General features: G+C 46.7%; 1 long non-coding RNA gene across 1 annotated transcript in view; it reads right to left on the bottom strand.

Annotated features, from left to right (window-relative positions):
* Window positions 1-18,374, bottom strand: part of LOC119970546 — a 92,872-nt gene that overhangs the window by 24,577 nt on the left and 49,921 nt on the right. The window contains exon 4 of the long non-coding RNA XR_005461645.1: window positions 4,117-4,243. This is a non-coding gene — a long non-coding RNA (uncharacterized LOC119970546). The remainder of the gene's footprint in view (window positions 1-4,116; window positions 4,244-18,374) is intronic.

Below are 18,374 nucleotides of genomic sequence, written 5' to 3'. Positions count from 1 at the left end.
GATAGGATTGGGGAGTGGGGTTACGGGGATAGGATGGGGGAGAGGGGTTACGGGGATAGGATGGGGGAGTGGGGTTACGGGGATAGGATTGGGGAGTGGGGTTACGGGGATATGATGGGGGAGTGGGGTTACGGGGATATGATGGGGGAGTGGGGTTACGGGGATAGGATTGAGGAGTGGGGTTACGGGGATATGATGGGGGAGTGGAGTGCCCTTTCAGACAGTCGGTGCAGACATTATTAGCTCAATGGCTTCCTTCTGCACTAAAGGGATTCTATGATTCTATGATCCTCATCCTAAGCAAATGGAAGAGATGAATTTGAGCTATTTCCAAATAAGGGATTCCAGAATACTAAGGAGTAAAATTGGAATATTTGTTGACAGTGTATACCAGGGGTGGGCAAACTACGGCCCGCGGGCCGCATGCGGCCCGCCAAAGGTATTTCTGCGGCCCACCAAGTCATTTAAAAAAAAAAAAATTTTTTTTTAAAAATTTAAATTTTTTTTTTAAGGTTAATGGGGGGGGCTGTTGGGTTACTTACTGGTATAGGGTGGATACGTTGACTTGAGTAGGGTGATCATTGCTCGGCACAACGTCGAGGGCCGAAGGGCCTGTTCTGTGCTGTACTGTTCTATGTTCTATATGAGGCGCCCAGAATCATAACCGGGTGAAGTAATTATTTTACTTAATATACTATGCGGCCCTTTGTGAATTGTGAATTTCTGAATGTGGCCCTTGCACGGAAAAGTTTGCCCACCCCTGGTGTATACCATGACGTCTGTGGTATGATTCTTCTAATAGGCAGGTGAACATCACTTAGAGACAGAAGAAGAGAAAGACCTTGGCAAGGATTCTCCGTTTCTGAGACTAAATGTTGACCACAGTGCAGAATTCTGGACTTTCACAATAGCAAAACTGGCGCCGAACCTGGACCGATGCAGCGACTGTGGAGGCGCAAGTGCCACACCACGTGGCACACAATTGATTCGAATGAAAAAGTGCAGGATTTGCCGGGTCCATACTTGACACCTGGAGGCTGACAAGCTGCAGGCGCATATACACACTTCACTCCTCACACACACCATCCCAGGAAACAAGATGGCACTGGTTGCGCAGGAGCGCCCCCATACAACTGATGGGTTGGCTGGGGCCAGAGGGCACCTAGGGGGGTGGCCTGGAGGGGACACCCATACGACCTGTAGCCCTAAGTTCACAGTGGGCTGTCAGCAGCGTGTGCAGCTGCATGACTGCCTTTCCGGCTGCGGCAATGGGATTCTGTGTCTGTCCACCCCGACCCCACAGCTCAGCTCCTGGCCGCCCTCTGCTACTCCTCCCAGCCCTGGCAGAAGCACTGTGGCCAGCGGCACGACAGTCAGCACACTTTACTTTCCGTACCCCATCTCTCTCTCTCAGCAGCCACGACGCTGGTTTCACGATGTTTTAAAGGACAAGTGAACTGGGGCGTCGGGAACTCAGCCCATCGGAGGTGGAGCATCCCGGAGGCCCCGTAAAATACCCGCTAATGATATGCAAAGGGTGTTTACTCTACGTGCGTTTCGAACCTCATTGATGCCGCTATCGAGGTGACAGAGAATTGCGACTTGGCGTCAAATCGGTGCCCACCACGATTCTGCCGTCGGAACCTATTCTCCTTCCAATCACATTTCCTGACTTCGGTGTCAGCCAATGGAGAATCCTGCCCATTGCCTCTCCTAGCAACTCAGGATTGAAAGGGATGAGAGTCTTTCACGTTGACTTCACTGGTTTTTGTTAAGTATATGGAAAATCTAGCTTAATAAATTCTACTTGGTTCACAAATACTAGTAATTTGTACCTTGTTAAGTTAGGCACAAAAGAGGATCCTGGTGTTAAAGATTAAGAACTCAGAACTTAGATATTTTAATGAGAAGGTTTTTTTTTAAAACCTCTAAACTACAAGCCTTACAACAAGCAGGTATTCTAAATTTACACAGAATCTTGGTGAAGCTGCATTTAGAACATAGAACATAGAACAGTACAGCACAGAACAGGCCCTTCGGCCCTCAATGTTGTGCCGAGCCATGATCACCCTACTCAAACCCACGTATCCACCCTATACCCGTAACCCAACAACCCCCCCCTTAACCTTACTTTTTAGGACACTACGGGCAATTTAGCATGGCCAATCCACCTAACCCGCACATCTTTGGACTGTGAGAGGAAACCGGAGCACCCGGAGGAAACCCACGCACACACGGGTGAGTATGATGTTTGGTCAGTTATTGAGAAAATAAAATACATCAATATGTAATTATGACGACTAGAGCTACAAGAACAGCTTGCATTTATATTGTGTATGGAAAAAAATGTTCCAACCTGTTTTATAACCAGTCATGAGGAGCATTTCTTCATGCTGATTCATGAAAGAAGAGATAACAAAGATCAAACAACAAAGAAAAGTACAGCACAGGAACAGGCCCTTCAGCCTTCCAAGCTGCGCCAACCATGCTGCCCGTCTAAACTAAAATCTTCTACACTTGCGGGGTTTGTATCCCTCTATTCCCATCCTATTCATGTATTTGTCAAGATGTCACTTAAACGTCACTATCGCCTCTGCTTCCACCACCTCCTCCGGCAGCGGGTTCCAGGCACCCACTACCCTCTGTGTAAAGATTTAGAAGAATGACACAGGTTGTACAGAAGTATTCAAAATTATGAAGGTTTTAGCTAGATTGGCTGGGAAGAAAATGTTTCCACTGGCAGAACACAGGTGTCTGAATAACCAGAATACACAGATTTAAGATAACTGGCAAAAGATCCAAAAGGGATATGAGGAAAGAGTTTTCTGGACAGTATGTTGCTATAATTTATTGCCTGAAAGTGTGGTGCAAGGAGATTGCGTCCTACATTTCAAAGTGGTTTTGAATATACACTTGAAAAGGAAAACAATTGCTCAATTATGCAGGTTAATGCAGGCACATTGGGTCAAAGGGCTTCCTTCTGTGTTGTGAGATTCTATTGGATCAATTTTAACATGGATGAGAGCTTGGGTTTGCGTGCGGGTAGGGAAATGGAAAAATGCAAACACATCGGGTAGTCAGCTGGAAACGGACAACTACTGCATTTCACTCCAGTGCATCAAACTGTACGCGCACAACCTCCTTCAGGACTAATGAGTTGTCAATTTCAGTATGTTAATTACTCAACTGCAACATTACTGTATTAGCATGAATGTCGCTATTTAACTGTGGGTGTACAGATTTCCTTTCTACGATTGTAAATCGACAGATCATGATAGGGCATCATTCATCTGTGTTAAGGTGACACTCATCGTATGAAAGCATTGATGAAGGCCTGCAATATACTTATCTGATTATCATATTTGATACTCTAGGTGGTGGCCACTCTTTCTATGGAGAAAGCAAGGACCTGCAAACTCAAGCTACTCATGCTTCTTAAAAAATTAATTTATGTGGTGTGGACATCACCGGTTAGGCCAGCATTTATTGCCCATCCCTAGTTGCCCTTCAGAAGGTGGTGATGAGTTGCCTTCTTGAACCGCTGCAGGCCTTGAGGTGTAGGTATACCCACTGTGCTGTTAGAGAGGGAGTTCCAGGATATTGCCCCAGCGACAGTGAAGGAACTGTTTCCAAGTCAAGGTGGTGAGTGACTTGGAGGGGAATCTCCGAGTGGTGGGGTTCCCAGGTATCTGCTGCTCTTGTCCTTCTAAATGGTAGTGGGCGTGGTTTTGGAAGGTGTTGTCTAAGGAGCCTTGCAGTGCAGCATGACTGCCACTGTTCGTTGGTGGTGGAGGGTTTGAATGTTTGTGGAAGGGGGAGCAATCAAGTGGGTTGCTTTGTCCTGGATGGTGTCAAGCTTCTTGAGTGTTGTTGAAACTGCACACATCCAAGCAAGTGGAGAGTATTCCATTACACTCCTGACCTGTGCCTTGTAGATGGCGGACAGGCTTTGGGGGGGGGGGGGGTCAGGAGCTACTTGCCGTAGGATTTCTCGATAGACTCCTCGAATCTCTCTACAAGCATGTACAGTATGACTGGAAAACCTGCCAATACATAGCACCCTCTTTGTTGTGACTCCAGAAATATCCAATTGTTAGGAAACCCAAAAGTACTTACCTCAACTGGGAGTTCAAAGTTCATTAGAGTTCCCAGCAGGCCTCGGGACTCCCGTGCATGCGCCAGCCAGGAAAGGGACCCACACGCACAGTTGGTGTCTTTCATGTCTTGAGGTCGGGAACTGGCCCTGCACACATGCACAGAAGAAAAAAAAAACGAAAAGCTTGAAAAGCAGATCTGATGATCTAAAGTGGTGCACCATTTGAGAGAAGGTGTCTCAGGAAGCAGAAGGAGAACGTCCCAAACCAGGGAATGGGACAGAAAAGAGGTTCCAGAAGACCATCTCAACTTTTTATTATTTTATGATTCAAAATTACAAAATTAAGAATAACTTGAATTCAATCTTCCAGCTATTTCAGAAGCATTATTTTGTGCTATCATGCCACATAAACCAAACAAAGTTCAGGAAGTATGGATGATTATACTGGATCTTGCCATGACTAACTTTTTTCTGTCAGCTGAGCCACGACTGTCTTGACAAATAAGGGAAGAGAGAAAATAGACAGGAAGAAAAAGTGAAAATTTGTTAAATTTAAATTTTAAAAACCTCTCAGATCAATTTACAACCTGCAGAAGTCAGATTCCAGAGTTCCAATTGTTTTTCCTAGCCCTCCAAGGTTGAGCTTCACGTCAGTACCATAAATCATCTCATTAACAATGTTCTTATGCCATGATGTAACCAGCCCTAAATACCTGCAGTGAGATCCATTCAGATTTATGGTACAAATCCAGCAATTTCTTCACACTCACAGGGAAACTGATAGCAAGCTCCTTCTTTTGCAAGGTTAATGGTGGAAATGTGCAAATCAGCCAGTAACTTGTAGCTATTTGCAACTCATGACATATCTCCTCTCTACCTCGTATTCTGGGGATTTATTTATTTTATTTATTCATGGGATGGGAGTATTGTGGGCAATGCCAGCATTAATTACCCAACCTCAATTGCCCTTGAAAAAGTGGTGATGTGAATCGCTACAGTCGAGGTGGTGAAGAGTTATTAGGAAGAGAGCCCCACAATTTTAATCCACTGACACTGAAGGAACAGCAATATGTTTCCAAGTCAGGATCTTGAGGGCTTGGAGGGAGATTTGGTGTAAATGTTTCTATTGCACCTGCTGCCCTTGCCCTGCCAACTGGTAGGTATTGCAAGAGTGAGGAATGCTGTTGAAGAAGCCTTGGTAGGTTACTGCAGTACATGTTATAGATGGTACACGCTGCAGAAATGGTGCGCCAGGGTAGAGGATGTGAATGTAAATGTTGCCGATCAAGCAGACTGCTTTGTCCTGGATGGTGTCAAGCTTCTATAATGTAATTGGAGCTGTATTCATCCTAGTATGTTTTATTCCATCACACTCTTAACATGTGCTTTGAAAATGGTGGACAGGATTTGTGGAGTCTGGAAGTGAGGCACTGCAAATTTCCCAGCTCTTGACCTGCTTTTGTAACCATGGTCCGATTAAGTTCCTGGCCAATGGTATCCTCTAGGATAATGATGATGGGCAATGCAGTTATGATCATACTATTTTATGTCAAGGGAAGAGACTTTCGTTGAAGGTAAATGTTGCTTGTCATTTGTCCGCCCAAGTCTGAATGTTACCCAGGTCTAGTTGCATGTTGACACAGACTGGCTGAGTAACTGAGGACTTATAAGAACATAAGAACTAGGAGCAGGAGTAGGCCACCAGGCCCCTCGAGCCTGCTCCACCATTCAATGAGATCATGGCTGATCTTTTGTGGACTCAGCTCCACTTTCCGGCCCGAACACCATAACCCTTAATCCCGTAATTCTTCGATAAACTATCTGGGCGGAATTATCCGCTCCCGGGAAAAATCGTGAAGGCCGTCGTGAACTCGGGTGAGTTTCACGACGGCCTCGGAGGCCGCTCCTCTCACCATATTCACCCCCACCCAGGGGGCTAGGAGCGGCAGCTCCGTTATTCTCGGCCACCAGGCCTTGACGCTTGCATCAAGGCGGCGCGCCGAGAATGGCACGACGGCGGCGCCTATGTGACATCACCCGCACATGCGCAGGTTGGCCGGCTCCAACCCGTGCATGCGTGGCTGACATCACGACGGCTGACGGCTCAAACCCGCGCATGCGTGGTGGCCGTCTTCCCCTCCGCTGCCCCGCAAGACGTGGTGGCTTGATCTTGCAGGGCAGCGGAGGAGAAAGAGTGCGTCGCTTTGATTCGCCGGCCCGACGATCGGTGGGCACCGATCGCGGGACAGTCCCCTCCCGAGCACGGCCGTGGTGCTCACTTCCCTCTCCGCCCCCCACAAGCTAACGGGCCTTTGGCACCCATGTTCATGACGGCAACGACCAGGTGTGGTTGCCGCCATCGTGAACCGGTCGCGAACGGCAGGCCGCTCGGCCCATCCGGGTCGGAGAATTGCCTGTCGCCATGAAAAATGGCAAGCGGCGATTCTTCCAAGCGGGGGGTGGGAAAATCGCGGGGGGGCGCCAGGGGGGCGTGAAATGAGTCGCTCGGCCCACCCGCGATTCTCCCACCCAGCATGGGGAGCGGAGAATCGCGCCCTCTATCTTTATCTTTAAAATATTCAATGAAGGAGCCTCAACTGCTTCACTGGGCAAGGAATTCCATAGATTCACAACCCTTTGGGTGAAGAAGTTCCTCCTAAACTCAGTCCTAAATCTACTTCCCCTTATTTTGTAGCTATGCCCCCTAGTTCTGCTTTCACCCGCCAGTGGAAACAACCTGCCCGCATCTATCCTATCTATTCCCTTCATAATTTTATATGTTTCTATAAGATCCCCCCTCACCCTTCTAAATTCCAATGAGTACAGTCCCAGTCTACTCAACCTCTCCTTGTAATCCAACCCCTTCAGCTCTGGGATTAACCTAGTGAATCTCCTCTGTACACCCTCCAGTGCCAGTACGTCCTTTCTCAAGTAAGGAGACCAAAACTGAACACAATACTCCAGGTGTGGCCTCACTAACATCTTATACAATTGCAGCATAACCTCCCTAGTCTTAAACTCCATCCCTAGCAATGAAGGACAAAATTCCATTTGCCTTCTTAATCATCTGTTGCACCTGTAAACCAACTTTCTGTGACTCATGCACTAGCACACCCAGGTCTCTCTGCACAGCAGCATGCTTTAATATTTTATTGTTTAAATAATAATCCCGTTTGCTGTTATTCCTACCAAAATGGATAACCTCACATTTGTCAACATTGTATTCCATCTGCGAGACCCTAGCCCATTCACTTAACCTATCCAAATCCCTCTGCAGACTTCTGCTCCCCATGTGGCGTGGTAGAATCGTGGGAGGGCCTCCCGACACTTTTTACGCCCCCCTGGCACCCCCAGCGATTCTCCACCACCCCCCCCCCCCCCCCCCCACCCCCCCCCCCCCCACCCCCCCGGCTCGGGAAAATCGCCGCTCACCGTTTTTCACGGAGAACAGCGATTCTCCGAGCCCGATGGGCCGAGCGGCCGGCCCTTCACCCCCTATTCACCACGGCAGCAACCACACCTGGTCGTTGCCATCGTGAAATGGGCGCCAGATGTCCGTTTGGGGCATCTAGGGTCCCGATTTGAACGGGAGTACCGCGACTGTGCTCGGGAGGGGACAGGCCCACGATCGGTGCCCAACGATCGTCGGACCGGGATCCAAAATGGACGCACTCTTTCCCCTCCGCCGCCCGGCAAGATCAAGCTGCCACGTTTTGCTGGGCGGTGGAGGAGAAAGACGGCACCGCGAATGCGCGGGTTTGTGCCATCTGCACGCTGATATCATCCGCGCATGCACGGGTTGGAACCGGCAACCCGCGCATGCGCGGATGACATCAGAAAAGCGCCGTTTCCGCGTTATTTCCAGCGCAATGAGGTCGTGCCCGGGAACGACGGGGGCCCACTCCTAGCCCCCCGGGTGGGGGTGAATTAGGTGCGGGGAGCGGGCCCCGAGGCCGTCATGAAGCTCGGCCGATTTCACGATGGGCCATCCCGATTTTTATCGGGAGCAGATAATACCGCCCCCAGTATCCTCTGCACTTTTCGCTTTACCACTCATCTTAGTGTCATCTGCAAACTTGGACACATTGCCTTTGGTTCCCAACTCCAAATCATCTATGTAAATTGTGAACAATTGTGGGCCCAACACGGATCCCTGAGGGACACCACTAGCTACTGATTGCCAACCAGAGAAACACCCATTAATCCCCACTCTTTGCTTTCTATGAATTAACCAATCCTCTATCCATGCTACTACTTTACCCTTAATGCCATGCATCTTTATCTCATGCAGCAACCTTTTGTGTGGCTTTTGTGTGATTATGAATCAAGCTGAAAACTGTATAGTCATCAGTGATCATCCTCACATCTGACCTCATGATGGAGGGAAGGTCATTGGTGAAGCAGCAGATGGTTTGCTGAGGATCCTGTTCTGAGAAACTGCAGGAATGTTCCATGACTGAAATGATTGGCCTTCAATAAACATAACCAACTTCCTTTGTGCTAGGTTTGACTCCAAACGGTTGAGAGCCTTCAACGATTCTCATTGACTTCCATTTTACTGGGGGTCCTTGATGCCACATGCATTCAAACACTGCCTTGGTATCAAGACACTTTCACCTCTCCTCACAAATTGACTATCTTTGTCCATGTTTTGACCATACTGAGCTCAGTGATCTTGCAGAATACAAATTGATTCTCAGTGAGCAGGTTATTCTTGAATATGTGCCTCTTGGTCGCATTGTTGATAATACCCCTCATCATTTATATTGCCTGTGGTTATTGCAGCCAGTTTTTATGGAAAAGAACTATAGCATTTGCCATTCTGCAATTTGCCAATGCCGTTTTAAATCTAATGACAGACATTGGCAGTCTTGGACAGACTCAATTGTTCACATCTTCTGGAGGTTCAGTAACCTTCTTTATTAATCTCCCTTTCAATAATGTTAGGTTACAATTTTTGCAAACAATACCAACTGAAGCAACAAACATGACAAGACAACAGGACCTAAATGAAAATAGCAGAGATAATGATAACACCAGCAGAGACGGCTTTGCAGTTTAACAGTGCCACACACCATAGATCAGTATTCTGGCACAGACTCAGACTGGGACATGCTAAGAAAGATGAAAACGATTTAGCACCCATATTGTCAGAAAAATAGTGAATGTTGATGGTGAGGTGAAGTTCAATTACATGTTCCATAACAAAATGAGAAATTTCAGATTTTGTTAGGGTAGATTTTGACTTTGTGCAATATTGTAAAATGGATGAACATAAGTATAAGAAATAGGAGCAGAAGTAGATCACTTGGCCACTCATGCCTTCTCCGCCAGCAGGACATTTTACATCTGCCTTGAATTTATCCCTATTTTACACTATCTTTCAAGCAGAAAGTCTACCCTTATTATTTTGACATATGGCTTAAAGTAAATTTGTGAACCAATGTATGAATAGGTTTTCCTTGGCCTCTGGTGATTTGGGGTATTTTTTATGTCCGTTTAATACATGAGAAGCGTTAGACATTTTTATGTCCATCTCACATAGCAAAGCAAACTGTGTGAACACCAACACTCTTGATACATGAGATATAACTTTCAGTGATGATGTAAAACGGGTGTTAGTGGATTGGCCTTCATGAGACACCTCAGCCAATTTTTCTTTCCATTGAAGTCGATGGAGAGGAAAATCAGGTAGACCGTATGATGGATGATCAGTCCAATAATATTAATTTACTTCCTCACAAAAAATTGAAGCCGCCTCCCTCGAGGGAAATTGTTCATCATTTGTGATTTCATAACAGAATCGTGGGCTGGATTTTACGTGGGGTGAGGTGGGACTCGATGTCTTGTTCACGCCCCCATGAGCCAACCGACTTAGAAAAATGCTGCCCGCAGCGATAGTATTTTTGGGGCGGCCTTCTCAAGTTGAATGTAGGACAGGAAGTACTGTCCTCAAAAGTTGCTGGGAAATCTGACTGGCTGGCTGTTGAGTAGTGCCAGCAGCATTAGAAGTAAAGAGTGGTCGCTGCTGGATCTACTAGGGAGTCGTTGAGATGAAACGTCATGGATGCCGGACTAAGCTAAGTCTGGACTTTTTCGACAGGGACGGATCAGAGACCCTGGGGAGAGGGGGGGGGGTTATATTTTGGAGGTCAAGAAAGGAGGTGCACAAAGAGGGGGTAACATGTTGTGAAGAGTGTGTCCCCAATATACACAATGTATCCCCAAAAGAAGATATCCCCTTTCCTTCCTGTCTTTTTGCCTGAGATGATGAAAAGTTGGGCTGGTCAATTAGCTCCACTTTCTACTAAGAGCAGAATTAATAATGTTGTTTGTTATTGTCACAAGTAGGCTTCCAAAAACACTGCAATGAAGTTACTGTGAAAATCCCCTAGTCGTCACATTCCGGCGCCTGTTCGGGTACACAGAGGGCGAATTCATAATGTCCAATTCACCTAACAGCAAGTCTTTCGACTGTAGGAGGAAACTGGAGAACCCGGAGGAAACCCACGCAGACACGGGGAAAACGTGAAGGCTCCACACAGACAGTGACACAAGCCAGACATCGAACCTGGGACCGTGGCACTGTAAAGCAACAGTGCTAACCACTGTGCTATCATGCCGCCCTGGGCCTTTAAGAGGTCCTATATTGGCCAGTTAAAAGCTTCAATAGTCCTAAAGGCGATGGGCTAGGTGACACCTTATCGGCCCACTGTATTATGGGGGACAATTCACAGGTGGGTGGAAAGGAGCTAGGCTAGCCTCCCACCATATATATTATATGTACATCCATATACAATGTTTTCTTCCACTTGAAGAGTGAGGAAAGAAAATTTCCCTTCCCTGGGGCCACATGGAATGATTGGTTCTACTGGGCTTAAATGGAGACAAATCCTTTATTTTACAGACATTTTGAGAAGCATAATAATTCACACAAACTGTGACATGAAATCCACAAGATCTCCAAAATATTGTAAAAGACAGTTTTGGAAGATAATTTTACTGCCATTGCAAAGACAAATAAAATATTTTACCTGGAAGCCAAGGGTATAATGGTTTCATTACACATTTCTATGACCAGCTATTTTGAAATCAAATAAGACTGCCCAGCCTGTGGGAGTTTTGTGTTACATATGTTTCAATAATCTTGACCTTTGAGTAAAGGTAAGGTTACAGCTGCATAAATAAGGAAAGTTTGTTTTTTCAACACAATCTTATGGACCGTGCTACAGCTATTGGTGAGGGCTTAACCCTTGAAATGAATACACAGGATCAGCAAATGGGTGCATAGTCATATTTGCGCCATTGATTGCCATAAGTCAGTATTGATCAGCAATTGATAGAGGGTTACTGGGCAATTCCAACAGTCAGTGCGAATAGGTTTAGAAGAACTGTATGTCTTTTATTCTTAACCAAGAGTAAATAGTGTAGAAGCCCTCTTAGATCCTTCAACATTTCACGTATTTTAGTTAATAATAATAATCTTTATTAGTGTCACAAGTAGGCTTACATCAACACTGCAATTCAGTTACTGTGAAAATCCCCTCGTCGCCACACTTGGCGCCCGTTCGGGTACACGGAGGGAGAATTCAGGATGTCCAATTCACCTAACAGCACGTCTTTCTGGACTTGTGGGAAGAAACCAGAGCGCCAGGAGGAAACCCACGCAGACACAGGGAGAGCATGCAGACTCCACACAGACAGTGACCCAAGCCGGGAATTGAATCCCAAACCCTGGCGCTGTGAATCAACAGAGTTAACCACTGTGCTATCGTGCCACCTTGTGTCGTTTTAGAGACAATTTATAGACAAATAAAGTCACCATATTCATAGATGACCATAGACTACTTTCCCCTCAGAGGGGGAGTGCTGACTGGTGGTGATTTAATCTGAGGGTCACCACACCTCAGGCAAGGTTGAGATGGCGGGGTTTTCATGAATAATCTCATCCGGGAGGGCACTTGTACCCGGGCTGTTGGCTGTTTAGCTAACTGAGCTGAACTGGGTTACAGAGGGCCAGTTTAGCTCAGTTAGTTGGACAGTGGTCCACTCCCTGTGCTCTGTGGCCAGCATGCATCCCCTGGTCAAGACGAGAGCAGGCCTCCAGTACTGGCTGCGCCAGCTGGCGGGGAAGCATCGGGGATAGCTCCACTCACACCCCCGTCCTATGGAGTAGCCTGAGGGTCATCGGACACCCCGAGTGAGAAGGAGGCGATGGGGCCCATGCCGGTAACTCCCACAGGGGAGGTGACAGCACACCGCAGCACCTCGGACTACCCCTTCCTGTCCCTGGTGCATCTAGTGGGCAGCAGGCAGAACCGGGCGGCACACAATTCCGGTGACACCCAAGCAGCAGCTGTGCCCAGTTCCCCAGAAGACATCCGCCAAACAGGACCCAATCCAGGGCGGGAATCACAGCATGCCGCCATCCCTAGCTCGGCAACACGTCGTTTGCTGGCGGCGGGATTCTGACTTCCCGCCACTTGTCAATGGTGTAATGTTCTTTAATTAGGCTGATGTGAACAAAGAACATAGGGCGGTCTTCTCCGCTCCCGATAAAAATCGGGATGGCCGTCATGAAATCGTCCGCGTTTCACGACGGCCTCGGGGCCCGCTCCCCGCGCCTAATTCACCCCCACCCGGGGGGCTAGAAGCGGTCCTCCGTCTTTCCCGGGCACGGCCTTGTCGCGCCGAAAATGACACGCAAAACGGCGCATTTGTGAGGTCATCCGCGCATGCGCGGGTTGCCGGTTTCAACCCGCGCATGTGCGGATGACTTCATCGTGCAGACGGCGTGAACCGCGCATGCGCGGTGGCCGTCTTTCTCCTTAGCCGCCCGGCAAGACGTGGCAGCTTGATGTTGCCGGGCGGCGGAGGGGAAAGAGTGCGTCCATTTCGGACGCTGTCCCGACGATCGGTGGGCACCGATCGCGGGCCTGCCCCTCCCAAGCACAGTCGTGGTGCTCCCGTGCCAATTGGGCCACTAGATGCCCCAAACGGGCATCTGGCGCCCATTTCACGAATGCAGCGACCAGGTGTGGTTGCTGCCGTGGTGAAACGGTCGTGAAGGGCCGGCTGCTCGGCCCATCGGGCTTTTGGCGATTTTTCCAAGCCGGGGGGAGGGGGGAGAATCGCTGGGGGCGCCAAGGGGGCGTAAAAAATGTTGGGAGGCCCTCCACGTGGGGAGCAGAGAATTCCACCCATAGACTTTGTTTTATAAACAAAAGTATCTATTACTAACACTACATTAACTAATAACTAAAATGCCTAAGATGGATAAAGTTGGAAATAAACGTCGATCACTAACTTACACTAAGACTACTGTGGGCAACACGGTAGCACAAGTGGCTAGAACTGTGGCTTCACAGCGCCAGGTTCCCACGCTCAATTCCCCGCTGGGTCACCGTCTGTGCGGAGTCTGCATGTTCTCCCCGTGTCTGCATGGGTTTCCTCTGGGTGCTCCGGTTTCCTCCCACAGTCCAAAGATGTGCAGGTTAGGTGGATTGGCCATGCTAAATTGCCCTTAGTGTCCAGAAAGGTTAGGAGGGGTTATTGGGTAATGGGGATAGGGTGGAAGTGAGGGCTTAAGTGGGTCGGTGCAGACTCGATGGGCCGAATGGCCTCCTTCTGCACTATATGTTCTACAACAGAGCTACTTTAAACTGTGACTGCTATCGCCTCCTGACAAACACCTTCTGATGGAGCACATGGTGCATCCCGGGTCCTGGGACTCCATACTCGCCCCATCTGCTGGTCGGATGGTAGAACTACAACAGTAAAACACAACTTATAATACACATGCAGATCATAGAATTTACAGGGATGATGAACTACTCATATTATATACAGATGATAGTCTACCTATCATCACAAATGGTATTTCCCATTGAAGCCACCCACGCCGCTAGAAAACCCACGGGCGGGGTTGGGCTGTCAGTGGGAAAAGTGAATCGCAACGGCCGGAGAATGCCGGCCACTGTCCTTTCCTATTTATCAAAGAGCAGAATGTCCATTGATTTTTCCACTATTTTTGTTTTCCCTCTAGTCTGCACATACAAGTTTTTTATTATTCCAAGCACCAAAATCCATTATCATGCACTCGTGTAGATCAGAGAGGGAGCAGAATTTCATCATTTGATTTATAAAAACAAGAGGATGCACACAGCTTTGTGCAATGTGATTTTTCCTTCCATGAATGAGATAATCATATGACATGATAATAAACAAATATTGTTGCAAAGATCGCCAGCAAATATATTCTGTTTAAAATCTGTCCTGAATTTCATTATTTCCGAAAAGGTAAAATGTATGATGCTGCTACTGCATTGTGACAAAAAAAGGGAAGTTTGGTTCAAATTGGAAGGGATAATAGATAGAGATGAAGTCTGAGGATGCTTGTGCAGAATAATAATAATAATAATGGCATAGTCTTGTTGGGTCGAGTGGCCTGATTATGTGCAAGAATTTGTATGTAATATTTGCACAATATTTAAAGGTATATCTGGTATCACTATTCTTATTGAAATTAGTATAGCTTTGATTTTATAAGCTGAGCAGGTGACTGTGCTTGGAATGCCTTGCTGAATTAAAGCATCAAATATTATATAACACTCCAAGACAGTGAACACTGCATTGGTGGAGGTGTGGCCTTTTTAATGAAACATAAAACCTGCCTGTTTGGGTGAATGTGAAAAGACTGGTTGACTTTATTCAAAGAGGCGGAGGGAGTTATAATAATAATAATAATCATCATCACTTATTGTCACAAGTAGGCTTCAATGAAGATAGTGTGAAAAACCCCAACATCTTGGTTAATAGATCATTAGGTTACTGTGTACAACTTTACATGATCAAGTGCACTTATCACTCCAAGCACAGATTAAATTTTACTCCAGTAAGTAGTCTAATGAAAGATGCACAACATTTGGTTGATGACTCAAATATTAAGGTATGTTCAACTTATAGGAAATGTCTGCACTGGTGAAGTACACTGATCTTTGGAGTGTCAGAAGACCCGGGAGTTCAGGGGGCGAAAGAGGCCGATGTCCTGGCCTTTGCCTACCTAGTAGCCCGGAGACGGATTTTATTAATGTGGAGAGACGTGAAGCCCCCGAGGGTAGAGACTTGGGTTAACAACATGGCCTTAAGAGGGTCTACGCTAGGGTTCTCTCGGAGGTGGCAGACGTTCATCGACTTTCTCTCGGGGAAAATTAAAATGCCAGCAGCAACAGCAACCCGTGGGGGGGTGGGGGGGTGAGTGCTTCATTGGGATGGCGTGAGAAGACTGGGTCGCGTGGGGTAATGTCTATTTAATTGTTATTCTACATTCCCTTTTTATACTATATTAATATTCACTCTCATTTGTTTTATTATTGTTACTACTGTTCTATTATGAAAAATTCTGCAAAACCTTAATAAAAATACTTTTAAAAAAAGAAATGCGTTCATCTTAGCCCAGGACATATGCTCTCCAAGTGTAGGCATGGCTGCAAGCAGTGCCTTTTATGGGAAGGATTGGCTACCTTTTAAACCTGTAACTGTGCTGGTGGCCCAAGACCTGAAGATCATCCCAAGCAAGATTCTTTCTCACGTTGTGAAATCCCTGCTTTATTCAAACTACATGGAGCCCTGGGGAAAAATCCACTCCAAAACCCCTTTGCTGGGTGAAAAATACCCCACATACCTCAGTAAAATTGTTATGCTGAATATTTGCTTGATCCAGACATTGGTTTTAATTAAAACCCTATAAAACCTAGGGAAACATAATGAGGTGGGTGGCAGGGTGGTGGGTGGTGAATAACTGATGCACTGTACTGCTGCTTTTCCTCTATGTTGTTTCTGGCTACTGAGTGCAATGAAGAAGAAAGTCTCGCTTCTGAAGCATGAGTATTTCGAGAATCTTTAATGCGGTTCCCCCTCACTGTGCACGTCATACGAATCCAACACAAAACCCAATTTTCTTCATTGTAAAATAGCTCCAAAGTGCTGCTTGGTCATATGGGACTGCACTTGGGAACACTTCATTATGTGCCGACATAGCCTTGCTAGCTCAGCTCTTGATGGCATCCAAAATATTGATGTCCATGTCCAAATACCCATTATCCTTGTCCTTGTCAACCACCACAGGCTTCCCAATCACCAGGGAATTATGATTTAGGATTCTCATTTTCACCTTCAAACGGTTCCATTGCCTTTCCCATGCTTAAATTCATGATCAATCTACACTCGTACTGTAAATTTGGTCTGCACCTTCCCACCTTGGTCCCTGTCTTTTTTTTTTAATTTAGAGGATCCAATTCTTTTTTACAATTAAGGGGTAATTTAGCGTGCCCAATCCACCTACCAAAGAACAAAAAATAAAGAATAAAGAAAAGTACAGCACAGGAATGGCCCTTCGGTCCGACAAGTCTGCGCCAACCATGCTGCCCATCTAACCCAAAACCTTTTACACTTCCGGGGTCCATATCCCTCCATTACCATGCTTTTCATGTATTTGACAAGACGCACCTTAAACGTCACTATCGTATCTGCTTCCACTACCTCCTCCAGCAGCGAGTTCCAGGTACCCACTGCCCTCTGTGTAAAAAAACTCCCCTCGCACATCTCCTCTAAACTTTGCCCCTCGCACCTTAAACCTATGTCCCCTCGTAATTGACTTTTCCACTCTTGGAAAAAGCTTCTGACTATCCATTCTGTCCATGCCCCTCATAACATTGTAGACTTCTATCACGTTGCCCCTCAACCTCCGTCATTCCAGTGAGAACAAACTGAGTTTATCCAACCCCTACTCATAGCTAATGCGCTCCATACCAGGCAACATCCTGGTAAATCTCTTCTGCACCCTCTCTAAAGCCTCCACATCCTTCTGGTAGTGTGGTGACCAGAATTGAACACTATATTCCAAGTGTGCCCTAAATAACACTCTACACAGCTGCAGCATGACTTGCCAATTTTTATACTCAATATCTCGGCCGATGAAGGCAAGCATATGCCTTCTTGACTACCTTCAATACCTGCGTTGCCACTTTCAGTGATCTGTGGACCTGTACACCCAGATTCCTCTTCCTGTCAATACTCTTAAGCGTTCTGCCATTTACTGTACATTTCCCACCTATATTAGACCTTCGAAAAACCATTACCTCACATTTTTACGGATTAAACTCCATCTGCCATCTCTCTGTCCAAGTCACCAACTGATTTTTATCCTGCTGTATCCTCTGACAGTCCTCATCTCTATCCGCAATTCCACCAACATTTGTGTTGTCCGCAAACTTACTAATCAGACCAGTTACATTTTCCTCCAAATCGTTTATGTATACTACAAACAGCAAAGGTCCCAGCAGCGATCCCTGTGGAATACCATTAGTCACAACTCCATTCAGAAAAGCAACCTTTCACTGCCACTCTCTGTCTTCTATGACTGAGCCAGTTCTGTATCCATCTTGCCAGCTCACCTCTAATCCCGTGTGACTTCACCTTCTGCGCCAGTCTGCCATGAGGGACCTTGTCAAAGGCCTTACTGAAGTCCATGTAGACAACATCCACCACCCTACCTTCATCAATCATCTTCATCACCCTGCATATACATTTAGGTTGTGAGGGTGACACCCACGCAGACACGGGGAGAACGTGCAAACTCCACACGGACAGTGACCCAGAGCCGGGATTGAACCTGGGTCCTCGGCACCGTGAGGCAGCAGCGCTTGTTCCATGTCCTACCATCAAAAATGCTTCTTCAGCACTTGTCCCTGCCTTTTGTAGTTTTCTTCCTCAACAAATATGCCATGCTGACTTCTTTTCTACTTTTAAAAATTCCTGAATACTCAGAAATGTAACTGTTTGTTCCTCCATCATAACCCTCTTCCCTTTTTCAGGAATGTTATTTTCACTGCACAGGCCTGCAAGCATTAACTTGGAGCACCCTCAATAAGATAATAACTATTCTGTGGTAACTGATCTCTTTAAAGTAAAGACTGCTCTCTACTGACCACTCAGCTTTATTGTTTCAAGCTCAGTATATGTTAAGAAATAATTTTGCATGGTGCTATTCAGTCAATGGAGTACACTGAAAACATATAGGCAAGGAGAATTTAAATCAACCACCCCAGAAGGGATTAGACTGGTGGGCAACTAAAGTGGCCCCTCTATAGCCCCCAAAGCCAACAGACACCCAATTCACATGTGCCAATGAGGGATACAATGATGTCTTTGGGCCTCAGCAGCAATTTAACATTGGCCTAAGCAGCTAGCCAGCCAGGTGAAGGCTAGCATGATGATT

This window comes from Scyliorhinus canicula, chromosome 8 (assembly GCF_902713615.1).
Source record: "Scyliorhinus canicula chromosome 8, sScyCan1.1, whole genome shotgun sequence".
NCBI classification, from domain to species: Eukaryota; Metazoa; Chordata; class Chondrichthyes; order Carcharhiniformes; family Scyliorhinidae; genus Scyliorhinus; species Scyliorhinus canicula.
This window is presented reverse-complemented; position numbering and strand designations above follow the sequence as displayed.